This window comes from Bombus affinis, chromosome 1 (genome assembly GCF_024516045.1).
Source record: "Bombus affinis isolate iyBomAffi1 chromosome 1, iyBomAffi1.2, whole genome shotgun sequence".
Taxonomy (NCBI): domain Eukaryota; kingdom Metazoa; phylum Arthropoda; class Insecta; order Hymenoptera; family Apidae; genus Bombus; species Bombus affinis.
In genome coordinates, this window is record NC_066344.1 from 15,892,074 (window position 1) to 15,913,103 (window position 21,030).

General features: G+C 35.0%; 1 protein-coding gene and 1 long non-coding RNA gene across 3 annotated transcripts in view; one reads left to right on the forward strand and one right to left on the reverse strand.

Moving 5' to 3' along the window:
* LOC126919324 (prickle planar cell polarity protein 3-like) overlaps positions 1 to 21,030 on the reverse strand; it is a 120,997-nt gene that overhangs the window by 53,073 nt on the left and 46,894 nt on the right. The window lies entirely within an intron of this gene.
* On the forward strand, positions 8,136 to 9,599 carry LOC126919487 (uncharacterized). The gene is made up of 2 exons (XR_007711674.1): positions 8,136 to 8,869; positions 9,307 to 9,599. It is a non-coding gene; the product is annotated as an uncharacterized LOC126919487 (long non-coding RNA).

Consider the following 21,030-nt stretch of genomic DNA (forward strand, 5'->3'; position numbering starts at 1 on the left):
CTAGAATTTGGATAATAAACTAGAAAACAATAAACTAGAAAACTAAATTTAGTAAATATAACGCAAGTTAATAATTCAGTTGTGTGTGCAAAATTTCAAAACAATTATCGATACATAATCCGACATCTTATTTTTCACACAAACAACACATTTTCTTCTTGATAATTAGATGCGACTGTCCGCGAAACAGGTAGACAACTGTTATATCGAGGCATTATTGGCATTTGTTTACTGCCGTTACTAAGCAATGCATTTATATTTATCTCACACAAACGTAACAGTATTACTTCTGCGTAGATGTTCGAAAAAACTGACAAACGCATATATGCGTCCTTGGTCCATGCCGGGCACTTACAGAGAACGCATATATGTGTCCTTAGTCCACACCGATAGCTTTCGCCAGACGCATATACGCGCCCATAGCACTCTAAGGGTTAAGAAATAAAATTAGAATTAAAATTAGAAATAAAAGTATTATCTGTGTTAATAACCTATATCAGTATGTGATGTCAACACAATTTAAAACAATAAATCATTCACAATGGCTAAAATTTACATATCAACTCAGAGAATATAGCAAATGGAGTTGTTCCACTTTCACAGTAAATAACCACATTTTCCATGTACCAGCCGAATTTATACTGACCTACTTTATGTAGCATATACTTAAAATTTGGATGTTAATTTGCTAGTAAACTATAATTTCGTGTTTAATAAAAGCCAAAACAAGGTGAAATCAAATTTTTTTCCAGAAATGGAGTTGCTTGCCCTACTTTCATAATAAACGACAATGCAATTTTGCAAAGTTATTTTCTTCTATTTATATCTATTATAGAGCGTATATTTAAACCCTATATTTCGTATTAATCCTTCCAAATTTCTTCATCCTAATCGTGCATGTAATACAGTTTCTTCTAGTTCCCCTCTAGTCGTTTAAATAAAAAATTTTGATGTGTATCATAAATGAAAAGAATCTTAGGAAGTAGTTTGAGCGTTTCTTAACTTGAAATAAGCATTCACATAAAACAACTAACATAATATTTTTTACGTGCAATAATTTACTTGCTATGAATTGTTACAAAGTCTACGATATCATATACTTTCAATAGTTTTCATAAATAGGAAGACACAAGTCTCCATAATTATTATTAAGACTATCGATTTTGTACATTAGCATGAATCGCGTATGAAAGCTTCCAGTGAAGAACGAAAACAGGAAGTTGCTGATTTAGCAATACGATCTTTTTTCTTCGTCTGTTCCTAAACGTTATCCGATCACCACAAATAAAGCGTTCGTCGATTCTGCCGGATAGGATCTCGTGTAGTACGATGTTGCAAGGGAAGGGTTGTTAAGGGGGCGATTTTTGTGAGTTCGAACGCTTCGGAAGAAAGCTGCTTTATTGATTTATCTAAACGTTCGCTTAGTCAACCAAATTTCCCGTCTTTCTCTGTCCCTTTTCTAATTTTCCCCCCTGATCGCTCAAAAAAAAAAAGAAAAGAATCCTGAAGATCCAAACATTTAAAAACGAACTTTGCTATACAATTAAAATGAGAAATCACACGTGTCAAGCAAAATTCTTGAACTATTTAAAATAATGATAAATTAACAATTGAAGCTTCTTTCAAAAATATTTTTATCAAACTTAGGAAATGTTTTAACGATAGAAGATAGGACGAGAAGGGAATCATTACCAAAAGATGTAGACGACTAATTTAAACGATCAATTCTTATAATGGTAAAAAAAGGGTAATTGAAAAAGTTGACTAAAATTCGTGAAATAATATATTTCACTGTGTACGTAATTGGTGCAAAGAATTATATAGCAATTATAACAGTCGTATCAATCAAAATTCCATTAAGATTCAAATTAAGATTAAGGGTATCTGGAATTCCTTAAATGAGATTCTCTTTTTTCATTTTATTACTCCTACTACTTTTTACACCCTATACACGTTTATAAACACACAAAGTACATAAAACACTTTGGTAAAACTCCTTTGCCTTACGTATATATCTATTCAAATTGCTCCGCATCATGCAAATCACTCTGAAGGCTACAAAAGTCTAATTACCAATTTTATGCTAAAAGCTGACTGACTAACGCAAGAAAGATCCTAGGATTACAAGAGAAACGAGTAGAACCACCCTCTATTCTTTTTCTTCCATCGACAAGAATTCCACGGAGATCATAAAGCTCTTTGTCTTCTCTTCTCTTCTCTTCTTTCTTTTAGTTGTGTTATCTGTGCGGTTGAAGCGAGAATCGTAGCTCTTATCGTGCACTTGTATAGTAGGCAGGAGGGTAGATAAACATACAGAAGAAACCCTTTCCTACCGCGATGATGCGTGTACCATGTGCGCACGCGACACCCCCCACACATTTTTACAACCCTTGAAACGGTTAAGGCGGTATTTTCATGGAGCGCGCCGGCTGCGACGCAAGCACGCCCCATCGTGATTTGAAACTATCCAAGTCTTCGCAAAAAAGGCAATGACAGAAAGGGGCGGAATGCGTGTCTGAATAGATGGACGTGCGAGAAAATGTACAAGAGAGGAAACGAGTAAATGGGAGGCAGTGAATTCTCGCTGGGATGAAGAATTTCTAGTTTTTTAGATTGAGAGTATTAAACATTTGGAGGATTTTAAACATTTGAAGGAAGTTTGAAAGACTTTGAGGGTTTTAAATGGCAATGTTATAGGCTTTGGTAATTACAGGTGAAAATTCTACCAACTTTGGCAATTTGAAAGAAAAATATCATAAATTGTGAGAATTTCGAGGAGGATTACTCTGGTAATTTCAGATGGAAATTTTACTGATTTTGGAATTTAAAATACAAATTTTATAGATTTTTATAAATTTCAGTATTTCTCTGAAAACTTATGCTTTCCTTGACTATACATATAATTTTTCACATACTTCTCATTTCCATATCTGTGGTTGTTTCAACCGTTCGCGGAGAGACGCGATCGCGAGATAACGCGTCAACGAGAGTCGTAAATTCTCGTTACGATTAAACAATCGACGCCACGAACTGATTGATCCCCTATTTCTATTACGAGAATAGAGGTGGTTAGGTTTGAGTGTATACGAACAACTACACTGGGTTAGTTGACAAAAGTTTAATAAAAATAACGAAACAACAAGTTCAGTCAAAGATCAACAATTAAAAACGAAAAAGATAACAGTCAAGGTTTGTTTAGCGGTTTGCTTATAACGAGACCTGTCGCACTTCGCAGCTTGAGATAGACGTTATATGTTAGGTTCGATTCGATGTGTAACGTTCGACGCGTCACAAGGAACTGATCGACTTTAGATGATTTCTTTGTCTCATTTTTAAGACGACCCCCACTATACTTAGGTCACGCCACCGTTCGCGCCTATGATCACGTATGTCTGTTCTTGCGTGGGAAACGTAACGGACAAAATTCGACGTTTCGAGAGCTCGCTGCTTGGCGACAGCTATGCGCTCGTCGATACATTGTATATGATCCGGCAGTCAGATAAGACGATCTGACTGCGACATTGTAGGGCCGCGAGCGACGGTTAGAAAATACAGCCAGCGGGAAGCCTCGTGGCGTAACAGTGGTATAGGTTTTAGACTTTAGTCGATTGTGAATATCCAAAATATATGAATATATTGCTGTAAACAATTAGCGGATGTTTCCCTTCTTAGCCTGGGTTTTATATTCACTTCCTTACTTACGCTCATAAGCACGTAAACTTGCATTTGTTGAATCTAGCGAAACTTATTTAAAAGTATAAAATCATACTTAAAAAGATAAATTATTAACGATGAAAAAGAATTCCCTGTGAATCCTAAAAGAAAGAAAGAAATGCAGGGTACGGAGAACAATGGTGCTAAAAATTTAACAACGGACGGGTGGGGGGTTAGCAAGGGATTATCATTGAAAACGTGCCAACTCGAAGGGAAAAATAAGAGAAAGATAGGAGGAAAGGAAGGAACTAAGTAACAAGGGTAGGAATCTGATGGTTGTGGATGAACGCGTCAAGATTGGAGAGGGGATGGGCTAGAAAGAAGAAAAATCACATCAAATATTTACCCTGGTGCGCGAAGGTGTCGTGGAGGGAAATCGAGAAATCAAGAGAAGCTTGGACAGTGACAACGAAATCTGGCGGGGAATCGAAATCCTTCGAATAGACGCCCTGCTCGTTTTTCTTTATGCCTCGTGGCACATTCCTCTGACGTAGGGAAGAAGGCACATTTTCGTACAAGTAGCATGGATTTATTGTGAGCTTGTCACTTTTATCTAGGATCATTCTTTTCTTAAGTCGTGAAAAAAATATATAAGAAAAATATTCTTTCGATAATTTTAACGATCTCCTAACGTTTATTTTTAAGTCTCTATAAGATTATGTGATTTGTTAGAAATTATATAATTGTATTTATTATCTACATTCGACTATGTAACTTCACCATTTAGTTACACTGTTCCAAATAATTTGAGTATTTTGCAGAGTTTCGCAAAATATGTGGCGAATATTTTTATATAAGATCGATCCCAGACATTAACCCTTTGAGTGCTGACTACTCGCGGCCTATGTCGTCCATACGGACGGCGCGCGTCTAGCGCTGACGATCGCTGTGGACGGAATACTTTTTCGTTAGACCGAACTCTGTTGATTGACTATTCAAAGCGCAAATCGTAATAAGTTATAGTAATTCTTTTGCACGAGATTAAATGATTCGAGAGCGTTATTTTTTAGTTATTTTTAATTATATATTATAAACATTGAAATTTACAGTTAACTAGAATTTGGGTAATAAACAAGAAAACAATGAACTAGAAAACTAAATTTAGTAAATATAACACAAGTTAATAATTTAGTTGTGTGTGAAAAATTCAGTGCTTGAGAAAACTAAAAAAACCAGATGTAGAATTTTCTTACAAGTGGTGACCACTTCAACAATAACGAGCCACTATTGGCATTTGTTTACTGCCGTAAGGAATGCATTTATATTTATTTCACACAAACGTAATGGTATCACTTCTGCGTAGGTGTTCGGAAAAATTGAAAAACCCATACATGCGTCCTTAGCCCATGCCGGGCACTTACAGAAAGCGCATATATATGTCCTTAGTCCACACCGATAGCTTTCGCCAGACACCTATATGCGCCCACAGCACTCAAAGGGTTAAAACGATAGAAATCTTATTTAAGGATTATTTTTCATGTCATAAACAATAGTATTTTACACCAGAAATGAGTATTAATTAGCTGACGAACATTTCTCTTTATCTCACTTGTAATTCATATTTCTCGAGTTTTCTCATTGTCTCGATGTCTGAAATCGATTCTATGAATTAGTATTAATATCGCTCAAATATTATGCGACACCTTGTATATATATTTCGTATTGTTTTTAATAAATAAAATAAAATATACACATATATATAGAGAGAGAGAAAGAGAGAGAGAAAGAGAGAGAGAGAGAGAGAGAGAGAGAGAGAGAGAGAGAGAGAGAGAGAGAGAAAACACCAGACACAGACTTCAAGTACTAACTTAAAAAAGAGCTAGCCAGATGGCGAGATCGCCCAGTTCGACTTTCTATTTCGGTCGTCTCGCCGTGCTGTGCCATTCGTTTCGGCCGTTGGATATTTTTAAAAGGTTTCAGACTCGCCGGCATGGCAGACCCCTTTCTCGCGTGGAATCTCCTTGTGCGGCATATAAACGCGGTCCCGCCATATTTTCAAGCGTCGCGCCTCGCGCGGAACTTTCTCTTATCCTCGTAACTCACGGTTCATGAAACGTGGTTCGTGCTTGGGTGGAGAACATCGAGGCGAATTGATGCACCGTAAGGAAGGGTTGTCGTTGCATCGAAGGTCGATACTCGAAACTTACTACGTATGTGCCATGCGCATAGATGTTACTTGCCTTGCCCTTAGGGAGTTTTGTCTTTTGGAAAAAGAAATTTCGGTTTGACAGGACCGTAGTACGGTAAAACACTACCAAATGCAAATTAAAAAAAAAAAAAAAAAGAAGCAAACAGTATTCGTTTGTCCGAGGACAGAATCTGTACAAGTTTGTCCGACCAAAATTTTCATTTGTCTATCCTGTGAGAAAAGGTTATCATCAAATGACATCGGCCCACCATGAAGTTCTTTATTAATTTTTAAATGATTGTCTCAAATCAATGAGTCGTATGTATTAATTGCAAATAAATTTCAACATAGTAAAGATTTTATATATACTCCACAAGAATTAGAATTCTTTAAATTAGTCACCAATGAGGAAGCATTGACCAATCAGATCGCTCGAACGATATTTTAACCAGTATCTGTCCAATATGGATCAAGTGGTTTCTATTCTTCTCTAATATTTAGAGAGCTGATCTATTCAGCAAATTAGATATCGACATAACCATATGTTTCTAATCCTATGCAAGCGATACTGAAGACAAGAAATGGTATGAGTCATTGTATACATACATATAGTCAATGCTTCAGAAAGCCATCTTTGTTTAAGCACTTGGTCATTAGTAATTGGATCCTTTGTATTTGTCGATCGTAAACGATCTTCAACGAATCTCTTTTCCTGCAAATCTTAACACCCTCCACAATTCAACCTGCCCTCTCTTTGTCCCAATTTCGATGGTACAACACACTAAGTTAAATATTTGACGCCATATATTTCGTTTCCTTCTTCATTTCCACTGAGCCGTGTCTAATCTGGTCTCGAGGGTTTCAGACGTGTCCCTTGCACCTTTTCCTTTCAAATAACGAGTCCGTTGTTAATTTCACGTTCTTTTTCCTCGGCCTTATCGTTTTCTCTTTCACAATGGAATCGAAAAAACTTTTCCCATTCGTTACGCGTAAGTGCTGTTCGGTGCTCGTCTATCGAAATTCGAGGAAAATGTAAATTTGGGAGATTTATATGGTACTTTCGAAGGAATAAATTAGTGTTTAGTGATAGTGTGAGAACTTGAAATATTTGCTAACGATCGATGTAAAGTTTCTAACCTTAAAGGTTTACATTTCTACGATATTTATAGGTTAGTGTTGGTAAGGTTAGGTTGTAATATTTAGTATCGTGTTATGCTTATCGTACTAGTTTATCTTTAGGGAGATAACATTTGCTAAGTTCTGAAAGGTGAGACAAAGGTTACTGAAGGTTGTAGACGGTTATAGTCTGGAGTTGCAAATACTGAAAATTAGCGGTGAAAATAGTTCAACAAAATTTACAACACATGATCAGATTCGAATGTATCGAATTCAAAAGTCATCAAAAGTTGGATCAGTATTTTCGAAGGAACTTTTGTAACCATAATCCCAACATAGAATCAATTCATAATAATACGGAAATGGAAGCTGTAAATATAATTAAAAGAAGAGAAAAAGAACCAGAAGATTTATTAACATAACTTTATAACCTCAAGAAGTTTCTAGATCTCGATTCTAGATCTCGACCGAACATTGCACCGGATACAGAAAAAGGTTTATTACCAGAACGCCGGTTTTAAGGTACAACCATGACGATCATTAAAAGCAGCAATTAAAAGCGTATGACAAAGCGAACGGGCAAGAAACGGTTTACATTTATGATAAATCAACGTGTGTCATAGCGAGCTATAAATTGCATTGCTTTGAGAACACGCAGGTATAAAACTACTTCGCCAGCGAATGTTCTTGCCAACTGTTCTAAATTTTATGCGTATACACTGATTTTTATGTACATTAATTCTTGAAAGTATCCTCTCGTTATTTCTAATGGCGTGGACATCATTTAACCTTCTTAAATTTTATGTAATTTATGTAACGACAATAATAGGATCATACATATGTTAATCATAAATATATTCCATCATTACAAGTCTCCATAATAATTAGAATCTTTTGAACCAATCATTAACAGGAAAAAGAAATATCAACCAATCAGAATGCACGATTAATATTCAGACCAAAACCTGTCAAATACGCATCAAATATTTTTTCTATTGATTTATTTAGTTACCATAACCTTTAAATGATATTAAGTTTCACTTCACATTTAACTTGCTCTACAAAAAGGGATAATTACTATATTCCATTAAGATGATTAAGATTAAGATTCCACGTTAATTCCAGTTTTTCGATTCGCCAAGCGTATCAACAGTGTTCCGCAGTACGCAAACGTAAACGTAAATCGAAAGGTAACCACAAAACGATTTACTTAACGCGATAAGCAAGCCGGATATTCCCCGTACCGCGTAAATCTTCGAGTAGCGCGGGAATCGTCGAAGCGTGATACCTCAGAATTCAGGTTTAATCGAGGAGGCTCTCTTATCTTCGTAATACATTGTAAGCACTGCTGAAAAACGGTCGAAAATGCAACGTCGACGGTGCTTCCCCCACTGACTTTACGATTTCGCGTGGAAACGGACTTACGATGCGTGTTTAACGTTAGCATCGTTGTACATTGCAGCATTAGCACGACGCGGTGTTAAATTAACCTTTATCTGGCGAGCGAGCGACAAGCGATGGACGCCAACCTCCACGCTGTTATTTCCCACTCTACGCATTAACCAAAAACATCGGCCGTATTTACATAAATTCTTATTCGTCTGTGGTTTGTTGTCCGTTACTGATGTTTTGATGTTAAGTTAGGGTATAATTGCATGAAAATGTGGCGGAATGCTGATAGATGGCATTGTTGTTATATGATGATCTGCAGTGGCTATAAGAAATATGTATAGATCGTTGTATTTATTACAGCATTTATATGCTAATTAATCAAGTCCAGTTATAATAAGTTTAATATCAGTTGGTACTATGTACTATTACGTGACTACAGAGATGTAATAACTGAATGAACTGAACGAAAATGAAATGAGATATGGAACCTGTCAAAAGAATACTTCATTCAAAAATAAGGTTATGTACAAATACTTTTTGTAGCAATTGTACATTTCATTATGGTTTTGTTTCATTTCATTCTATCTTACAGTGTGTTTTGAAATATTCTACAGAAAAATACATTTTTCAAATTTTATTCATAGCATAGATTATAGATGAAATACAACAAAGATAAATTGCAACTATTTGCATCAGAATCCAAATTCAATTCTGGGTTTGCTTCCAACCTACAAGACTATATATTACTGAATAAATAAATCTGTAATTTATGTAGAGAAAAAATATTCATAGTTGAATTTATTAAACCAATATTTCGAGCGTTCTATGTATAATTGTAAGGACATACGTATCGCGTATATATACGTTTACACCGGATTTACCGTACGAAGGAATTAGCGAGTCGACAGTAGACGAAGGGCTGCTGCTAATGGGGTCTGACATTGACGAATCTTCAGGTTACGAAGTCGTCAACCGCACAGAGGGCCCTACCGTCAGAGGTTGGCATTGCAGCTAAAGGCACGCTTCACGCTTACTAGCTTATCGCGGTAATCTAAAGCATTCATTTCCGACTGATGAGACGCCTATTATTTCCGACGTTGTAGCCGTAAGGAGTGGGGAGTACATGGTGTGAAAGAAAAGAGGGGAGAGATGCAGTTTGACATCGAAGATGTATGTTATGGGTACTTTTTGAATGAAAAATACAAGTTGATAAAAAAGAAAAAAATTATTTCGATAAATTGAAGAGAAACCCAGTTAACTTTGTCACTTATTTATCACTGAACTGTCGCTTTATTTATGATTTATTTCCAACGCTGAGCATAGCTTTTATTTTACTTTTAATCAAATTCATAATTTTTAATTTATGAAGGAGCCAAGAAAATACATACACACTTTAACCCTTTGCATTTGAGAGGCGACTGTCAGTCAACACGGCGTTCCGTGCTGCAACTCCAGTGGCGAGCGAGAGGCGACAGTCCCTGTTTATGATAGATTAGTTAGATACATCTCCAATTGTTGAGAGTGCAATATTATTTCGTAAAGTGTTAGTCTTTAAAATGGAAATAAAATATTTAATCCCATATCCTTCCGAAACTATGGTTCTGACAATGTCTCTAACGTTAGTTCGGATTCGACGGTCATGGCAAAAGTATTATAGCTAAAAAAACCCCTAAAAAATGGTTTTCGGAAAAATGATTTTGAACTGTTGAAAAATGAGATCAATTATATTCAAGAATGCATCTTAGTGAATGCTCTATAAATTATCATACAAAGAAAATACATAAATTAACCCTTTGAGTGCTGTGGGCGCATATAGGTGTCTGGTGAAAGCTATCGGTGTGGACTAAGGACATATATATGCGCTTTCTGTAAGTGCCCGGCATGGGCTAAGGACGCATGTATGGGTTTTTCAATTTTTCCGAACACCTACGCAGAAGTGATACTATTACGTTTGTGTGTAATAAATATAAATGCATTCCTTACGGCAGTAAACAAATGCCAATAGCGGCTCGTTATTGTTGAAGTGGTCACCACTTGTAAGAAAACTCTACATCTGGTTTTTTTAGTTTTCTCAAGCACTGAATTTTTCACACACAACTAAATTATTAACTAGTGTTATATTTAGTAAATTTAGTTTTCTAGTTTATTGTTTTCTAGTTTATTACCCAAATTCTAGTTAACTATAAATTTCAATGTTTATAATAAATAATTAAAAATAACTAAAAAATAACGCTCTCGAATCATTTAATCTCGTGCAAAAGAATTACTATAACTTATTACGATTTGCGCTTTGAATAGTCAATCAACAGAGTTCGGTCTAACGAAAAAGTATTCCGTCCACAGCGATCGTCAGCGCTAGACGCGCGCCGTCCGTACGGACGACATAGGCCGCGAGTAGTCAGCACTCAAAGCAACTTAATATTACAAAATTAATTTTACACTAGCTGTAAGACACGCGCCACGTATACGCTAAATCATCCGGAGTAGCAGCTACGCCCGACAGAAAAAGTCCTCCAGTGCAAAGGGTTAACAGAGGTTGGATCGAATGATGGAATTTGTTGAAATTGAATGAATGAATCTTTTGTTGAAATGTGTATACATCTTTTGGCCCCCTAAGTATCTCTTATTGTATTTCTAATTTTTAACTTACTCTTTGTTATAAAAACAAATAAAAAGGAAGATAAAAATGGGCTTGTAAAGTAGTAATGGCAGAGAAGTAAGCGCACTTTGAAGTATTAGGTAACCCTGCTGGTAGAGGTAAAAGTCGAAGAAAAAAAGAGGACCTCTGCCGGGTCCCTGATAAGAGGATCCACCTCGGGGAGAAATCACCGTGGCGGCTTGGACAGTAGCACCGGCTCGAGTTTCGACTATTTGTCCTCGAAAGACAAGATCCTAATGGGAAAGTAATCCCTTTCGGGTAAACGCCGGGAGAGATAGGCTGAAGCGCAAGAGATCTAAGGAGATTCGTATTGCATGCTCACGGCAACATGGACGAGGTTCGTCGTGATCAGGTCCCTGATAAGGATCCCTCTTTTCGTAAAGCTCGCTCGGAATTTGTCTTCAACCGACGTGGTTCAACCGTTGGAACATTTTTCGAACCTTCCAAGGTAGTTTCACCGGGATTAAGACAAACAAAGATAACCTAAAATCAGGAACTATTGTATATCTTGGCATATATATGTTTTAAAGCGAAGTTTATGGAAGTTATGAGAATAACATAGTTATTAGAGATTACTATGAATATGTATTATGAATTTATGGTTAAATAGAAATGAGTAACAATGGATTGGTTTCAAGAAAAATGTGAATAGCCTGGGTAGTATAACAATTAATTCTAGCTGAAAGATAAGTTTGAAAATAAAATGATATAAAAGAATTAAAGATAACATAGTAGTACAAATTTATGAGCAAAGACAGGTAAAATAAAGAAGAAAAAGAAAACATTTTCACCATCCCAAAATCAAATACATTTCAATTATATTAATAATTACACGTGTATGGTGAATATATATGACCATAAAGAAATGAAATATTGTTACTTAACAGAATTTTCTCCTTTAATCCTTTGTAATTTAATTTTTTAACTTTGAACGTTTCACTCGTTCCGCATGAGAGAAATTATTTCTTTCGCTCATAACCTCAAAACACCGTGCCGCGCGAATCACCGTATTTTCCAACGGACGAAACACCAACGACTTAACCGCAACGGTGAATATGCATGCCGCGGTACTTTAATCTCTAGTGTCGACCGGGAGCTAATTAAAAATCGCAACGCGAAATGCGTCGAAAAGAGCTGCACCACTAAGTAACGGTCCTTGGCATTTCGTGCGGACAAACTCGAAAACTTGCCCGCTAATTGGCGCATCTTCAAAGACTGTCGTTCCCTCTGTCATCGTTTCGTTTCAATTTCCGTTCCGCGTTTCTTGTCACAGCGAAGTCGGCCGTCGACGCAATAAATCAAATGAGAATCACAGAGTATTCCTTTCGACGAACAAAGTGAGATCTCGAAGTGATACACAAAAACGACTCCTCAGAAAAAGTAATATTATACAACAATGTCGCCTTAAGTGGACTGGGTTTTACTTTATTAACTAACCTTCGCTATCCCCACCAATTCTTAAAGCATATTTCTAAGAATGAACCTTTCAGTTCTCCTCTAAAGCAATAATTTAGTACGTAATAATAATAGACAATAATTGACAAATAATAAATTGAGGATTGTACGTTATAAAATTGTATAACTTTACAATCTCAGTTGTATGGCTGCTTTTGATTTGTGTCCGAAATTGTTACTCTAATGCAATAGGTTGTCATTGGTAATTGGTAAAACTGACTTGTAAAATTTCGTAGTAGAAAACCTTAGTGTTGTGTATGTAAAATAAAGAAATATCTCATCTATCCATATATCAATATACACTGGAAGAAAATTCATAAAAAAACTCTTAAGCACTTCCTAAAAAAGTTCCTAAAAATATACCGCTTTGAATAACTGGCCAAACAAGTCTTAAACCATGACCAGTTTGCGAAACACTACTTTACCAGTTTTTTTTTTTCAGCTTACCTCTTATCTGATGCTGATGTTGTTATTGCCACCGGCACATTCTTAAACGATTCTTCGTTTCGCTTCGCGTGACACTGCACGTCACTCAATCTTTGAAATTCGTCGTTCGATAAATTTTCGAGTCGCTAGTTCGATATTATTTAACCACTTAATCACTATTTCACCAATGATAATGTCATAAACTCATGTCGGCTTATAGATTACGAAGAAGTTTGTATTTGGGCTAAACTTAAATTATATAAATTAATTGGATAAATCGATGAATATACAGTTGGTAGTAAATTATATCGATATTTGTCGACGATTTGTTAAATAGAGTAACACGCGAATAGCGGCACGAAGAGATATGTCAAAACGAGGAAAACGAGCAAACACCCACACTTGGTGACACGGCGGTACGTGGCACGCGCCTACGACTGAGAGCAAAGCATTCCGACACTGGGTTCTGACATGAAATCTCGCGCTCGGCCATGTTCGGTGCTGTTCGCCACTACTCGACTCGAAGCACGTGGTGGCTGCCGCGCGACCACGCTGCCTCTTTCAGGTCCACCTTCCTCCACCATAATATATTGTCGGTTTTTAGCCTTTATACCTGTTACGTGCCGCTCTCATTTGAACACTTCCATACAATTCATTTAAATATGTAGTCATTCTTTGTATATTTTTACATGTGTAATTTAATATTTGTGAAATCTTTTTCATTTAATTCTTACATGCAGTAGAAGGCTATATATTGTATATAGTACTTTAAAGATGTTACTTTAGTTAGTAATTTTTTAGTATTTTAGCTAGTAACATTTTCATTTCTCTAAAGAGCAGAATAAAGAATATACATTAAATTAAAGCTTTTCGTCTAGGTTCCTCTTATTTGTAAGTATCCTGTTATATGTGTCTTATGCTTGCTACCCATATGATATAATAAAAGAATACAATACTAAAATATTACTCGTATTTAAATAATACAGTAACATATGTAGTAATAAAATAAAATAACTAATAAACTAGAATAACTGGTAACTAAATAAATAAGAAATAAAATCTTGTAAAATAAAGCTATATGAAACTCAACTTCAACGCAATTCCAATTTTATTATTTTACAATCACATCACAAAATTCTACTACATGATACTAGGAACCCCAAATTCAAATTTTTGCGTTACAAATACTCAACAACGAAATATCTAGAACAAAATCAATCGTTCCAATCAAATTCCATACACAAAAATATACCCTCGTTTCATATTCCCTATCTTATATTCCGATAATCCCTGTCGGATCATGCAAACTCCCTGAAGAAAACCTGTCTCCCCACTCTCCAACATTATTCGTGTCTTCCATTTTCAGATAACGATCGCAAAGGCGGTTTGAATATTGGAATACAATACGAGTGATCGTACGAGGGAAACGAACTCATCTTCCGTGGAAAATAGGAAGAATCGTAGCCGACTTCACTCAACCTAGCTACCGGTGGACAGACTGGGAATTATGGGGGCGGATAGAAGCTACCCCCGCGATCGTGGCACATCAGTATTCACGATGGGTACTCGTTTTCTTGATGAGCTCGCGTCTAACGTATCAACCCCTGACTCCTAAAGAGGCGTCGCGACGTCGGGGCGATTTCTTGGTTATATAAAGCTTTTGAAATTCAAAAGCCCCATAAAAAAAGTTCATCTTCCATAAAAAAAGTGGGTAGATGTCCATAACGAGATCCGGACGCTTGTCGATTGAGATGATAGAATTGATGATTTTTCTTACGTGGAAAGTGGCTGTATGATGGATAGTGAATGTTCTGCAGATTCCTAGGGGAATTTAAGGACGTTTGTCTAGAGCAAAGACTAACGCGCTGTCCAAGATGTGGAAATTTGTTTATTAGGGAGACTGACAATGAGAAGTGGTCCTGTGGGCGTGGCTTGTGGAATGGATGACAGCATGAGGTGGAATTTAAATTAGAATTTGGAAACTTGAACTTCAGATTGAATATATACATTCAGATATGCATATATATATACATTTCGTATTATCTGTTATATATTACATTTATTGTATATATCATATTATAATGTTATTATTATTTATTATATATATATATTATATGTATGCATTATGTGTATGTCTTTTACTTTATTTTAATTATTTTATTCTATATTTTTTATTAAAAGGAATTTATTCTATATGTTTGATTTATTGCTTCTTGATATATCTTGTGAGTTTGATAATAAGATGAAATGCAGTTTGCATTGGAATTTGGAAACTTAAACTTTAAGTTGAACGTGTATATCTGCATCTAAGCTTCGTTGAGGTCAATTGAATTTGATGTAGCATGTGCTGGCTTGAACTTAAATTCAAATAGAAGATTTTGAATGTAAACTGACATTTTCGAATTTGAATTTCAAACTGGAAACTTCATTGTATATTTGAAACTAAAAAGTTACATTTGGATGTGAATACATGAAAATATAAATTTGAATATTTTTCTTAATACGAGTATCATTTTCCAGGTGTTTCTCTCGATATGATGATAACTGTATACCATAAATTAACCAACATATTGCTACCATAGTGAAATTCAATCTTCAAGTATGCAGCCCATATTTCAGCACCATTTTCTGGCCGAAATTCCGGCAACTTCTATTTCACTCATAGAAATTCTAAGAGCAGCATCCTGCGGAAATCTCGTCTATTTCTAGAAAATCCTGTCCACGTACCGGTGAATTCTAGGCAATGATCCGGGATTTCGTATATACTTAGATAGAAGTTCGGTGTGTACGGGTTGTGTGCACAGATTGTCGCAGTATTCGGATGGAAGAAAGAGGAGGCAGCAGGTGGCCCCCGGTTTTACGAGCGGTCGCCAAAGGGCAGTATACCGGATGTCGTTTACATGCGAATCGCTCATCGGGGAGAAACTCTGCCGCGGATAAACTCTGGATTTGCGCGTGCCCGCAATTTATGCTAACTCACTGATTCGACGTCGTTCGTTGAACGCCGATCATGACAAACAAATGGAGGCTGGACAGCTATCTCCAATTTCATTTCTCTCCTTCACGTTTCATTTTGTTTTTTGTTTTCTTTGTTCAAAGGAGATTGGAATTTTGTTCTATACGCTGATTGGTAATTTGTATTGGTTAAGTTTATTTTTGATTGAAATAATGGTGGTTGGATTCTCTTCTTAATCCCTTAACCTAAAATTTACGTTTGAGAATTTTGGACCGAAAACGATCATCGTACCACGGGCCATGCCCGTAGTTGTAGGTTAAGGTTAATATGTTCAAAATTGCATCAATTTTGATACTAAAATATTGTATTTTGAATGTGTATTATAGCTTGGTTATAAGAAGAGTTTTAATACAGTTTTATTCAAATTTAGATTCAAATAGCCAGACTCACATTTAAATATAAATATTATATTATTTCTGATTGAAATTGTAGTGGTTGATTCTCTTCTTAATATGTTCAAAATTGCATCAATTTTGATACTAAAGTATTGTATTTTGAATGTGTATTATAGCTTGGTTATAAGAAGAGTTTTAATACAGTTTTATTCAAATTTAGATTCAAATGGCCAGACTCACATTTAAATATAAATATTATATTATTTCTGATTGAAATTGTAGTGGTTGATTCTCTTCTTAATATGTTCAAAATTGCATCAATTTTGATACTAAAATATTGTATTTTGAATGTGTATTATAGCTTGGTTATGAGAAGAGTTTTAATACAGTTTTATTCAAATTTAGATTCAAATGGCCAGACCCACATTTAAATATAAATATTATATTATTTCTGATTGAAATTGTAGTGGTTGATTCTCTTCTTAATATGTTCAAAATTGCATCAATTTTGATACTAAAGTATTGTATTTTGAATGTGTATTATAGCTTGATTATAAGAAGAGTTTTAATACAGTTTTATTCAAATTTAGATTCAAATGGCCAGACTCACATTTAAATATAAATATTATATTATTTCTGATTGAAATTGTAGTGGTTGATTCTCTTCTTAATATGTTCAAAATTGCATCAATTTTGATACTAAAGTATTGTATTTTGAATGTGTATTATAGCATGGTTATAAGAAGAGTTTTAATACAGTTTTATTCAAATTTAGATTCAAATGGCCAGACCCACATTTAAATATAAATATTATATTATTTCTGAATGAAATTGTAGTGGTTGATTCTCTTCTTAATATGTTCAAAATTGCATCAATTTTGATACTAAAGTATTGTATTTTGAATGTGTATTATAGCTTGGTTATAAGAAGAGTTTTAATACAGTTTTATTCAAATTTAGATTCAAATAGCCAGACCCACATTTAAATATAAATATTATATTATTTCTGAATGAAATTGTAGTGGTTGATTCTCTTCTTAATATGTTCAAAATTGCATCAATTTTGATACTAAAGTATTGTATTTTGAATGTGTATTATAGCATGGTTATAAGAAGAGTTTTAATACAGTTTTATTCAAATTTAGATTCAAATGGCCAGACTCACATTTAAATATAAATATTATATTTAATATAATATTATTACATATATATAATTATTATTTCTGATGGAAATTGTAGTGGTTGATCCTTTCCCCAAAATGCTTAAGATTGTATCATTTTGACAATGAAGCAAATCTTAAATATTATAGTTTGTTTCAAATTTGGAGAGGGAGTTTTAAACAAAGTATCATTCATATTTACGTATTCAGTTTCAGATTTAAATTTAAACATTATATAGACATATTGTTACTTTAAAATTCAGATAAAAAATCACATGAATTTAGAATAACTGGGGACAAGTTATAAACCTATAAGTTTGATATATTATAATATATATTCCATATTTTTGATTGCAACAGACGATTACCAAAATTATATTAAGGAAAAGACATATTGCCTATCCACGATCGTTCTCTGTATATAAATTTGACTGTCCATTGATGCTCCCTAATTTCTTTACATAAAATGTTTCTTAATAATAAGAATTGTTAATTATCAACAAGTCTTCATTTCTGTTGAGAATTGTGGACCTTAATGGCCGAAATATTGTTACGGAAACAGTAAATTTACACTGGGCATTAATATTAACGTAGACACATATTTATTTTATAAACGATTTCTAGAATATTCATGGATACACACTTGCACGCGTCACAGCGCTTTCTTCCATACCAGACCTTTTATCGACTGAACTGTTTACATTCGTCTGTTTTTCAGTCGTCGCGTCACACATATCTCCACACACTGATATCCACATACAAATATCTCTACTACGCATTTGACCTGGTCCAGCACAAAAATTATACATATCTCGATAATTTCTTTATACGATATCCTTTATATTAAATTTTTCATATTACCTTCTGTTATATTACATTCTTTATATATTCTGTTTAAAATGGTACGAAGAAATTCTTCAGTATTACTATCTTTAATCTGAAAACGTATAGATAAGTCATTGCATGCGCGAAAATCTAATAACCCGGACAAAAACCAAAATCTACGTAAGAAACAATTTAGGAGGGTCATAAAACCTGCACAAAGAAAACAGAACACCTGTAAGAAATAAGAAATACCGTAAGGAGGGTAGAATATTCGCAGAAAGAGGCTTCCTAGGAATAAGAGACGAAATCTCTACGAAATAGAAAGTGGAAAAGAGATAGGCTGAGCATTTGTAGAGGTTCCGCAGGGTGGAACGACGACGGTGACCGCAAATTCTATTTGGCCCGATGGAAAACGCGCGCCGTATGCCGCGAGGGGTTGCAATTCGCCGCTTCCACCCTGCAACCTTCCGTATTTCCTTGGTTGCGCGCGAGTCGCTGGATTCTAATGGATCCCCTGCCCGTAAATCCTACCCCCAGCAAGTTACCCCCGCCGTAGCATCGATTACCATCGAAGATACTTTTGAAAATAACTGCTATTGCCAAGTTGACGGTAAACAGAGCAATGGAAACGTGCTGGCCAAGTCTTTCCTAGCATCCTGATTGGATTCCAGGGAGAATTATATTTGCCTTTTGAGTATTGGTTACATTGGATTTGAATTTAAATCCAATAAATATTCAGAGTGTCTGCGATGAAATGTAATGGAATTGTGGCGGGATTAAGAGAAACAGAATAATTTTAAGAAGTAGCAAATATTGGAAGATTTTAAATATTAAATATTTTAAATATTTTAAATATTTTAAATATTTTAAATATTGGAAGTATTTTAAAAGTATAGAGATAATAGAAGGAATAGAGAATTTGGAAATTTTTGACAGAGCTATAACTTGAATACAGAAAGAGTAGAATTTGGATATTTGTAATATTTTGTATTATTTATTTTTCACTTGCTTGTGAACAAAATTTCGATTTCAGATAGTTACGAGAGTGCATCATATAGAAAATTGGAATTTCTATGATCATTGCATAATATCGTAGAATGAAGCTTGGGATGCTGGAATATGATTTGTAGCTACATTATCCCCAAGAAGAAATTACTATCTAGGGAAAACGATTTGTAATTGACACGTGACTTCTAGCCTCGTAATCCAATAACATTCTATGCCTTAGCTTCAGTGTCCGTCTAATTGCTAATCTATATATTGCAATGGTCCAATACAGTACATTTGCTCTAATTTCCCTTAATCTCACAGTCGAAGACTATATGTAACTATAAACTATAAAATTACATATATATATAGCTATAACAATTTATTATTGCTAAGGAACAAAATATTCGAAAAAAATTATTTTATATTTATTCATTGATATAGAAATGGAATAAAAAATAGTAAATTAATGTCTTAAGCTTCTTCTACTTAAAAGATATGAGTCGTGGGGTGTAGCGTCCAAAGGGACCGTTTATCCGCTAAAAATCGAATGGCTGGCAAGAATCTTAGCGGCTGGAGAGTGTTTGTCGTCGTGATAAACGGGTGAACGAGGAGAGTTAAACTTTCAAGGGCGCATTTCCGCGGACGTTAAACCGGAGGGAAAAAGAGGACGTTTCATTTCCCGCCGTTTATCGGCCACCCTCTTAACCTTCCTCGTTATTTTTTATTTTTCTGGCACAGATCCGACCGACTTTCTCTTTCGTTCACTCTGATGTTCTATCCAACGTATTTTAACGAATTCCATCGTGGAGAATCGAATGTCATAGAAGAATCTGCATAAAGGATGATCCCCCTAACTTCACGCTGATATAACACCATGAATGCCGGATCGATCCAGAAAAGCATCTATGGTATGTTACCCGTAGGAATTTATCATTCATGGTTTCACATAGTGTTGGGAATATGATACATTTACACTGTACATGTGAATGTGTGTGTAAGCGTCAGAGGACGTCCGGGTCTTGGTTGAGACAAAAGACAAGAGCAGTCGTTAGAAGTATCTGGAAGAGTCGGTTGACAACAAGCGTGCGTGCGAGTAGGATTTTGAGGTCTTAAGAGTATAAGATATATGTATAACAGTTGTGTGCTAAATAAAGGGAATTATTTGTATTTCCGAATCCATTCTATATCTTTCACATAGAAAAAGATTCTAGGTGCAATTTGCAGTCAGTAATAAAAATGATAGAGTTGATATTTATTGTCAATGTAATGTAAGTATTTTATTAGCGTTGGAATGCCATGTATTTTGAAAATTGTGTAATTGTGTTTTAGAATTTGTATTTTAATCGTAAAAGGTTTATTTAATTACTTGAGTAGCAGCAGTCACATTGTACGGTGTATGCAATAAAAGTTAATGAACATTGTAAATGAGGAATGCGCGCGTGCATGCGACCAGCAGGAATGTACATAAACTGTGCAAAATTAACGCGCTCATTGAGTTCTCGATGCAATTATTACTAGTTACCTTGATGGACATTAAAAGAATTTACTATCTAACATACTATACATACGTGGAAATATTCTGTGGTTCAAACTTTATGTTAGACTTAAATCAATATTTCTCTATTGAGGTTATTCTAACCTCCATAAGAAACCATTACAGACTTCTATATTCCGATTAATCCATTCCGATTATTCCATTTCTCAAACAGTGAAAGAATAAGTATCACCGGGTGTATTCCATCGTGTTTACTATCTTACATAGTATACATAGAAATATTCTCTATTTTCTCAAACGTTATGTTAGACTTAAATCA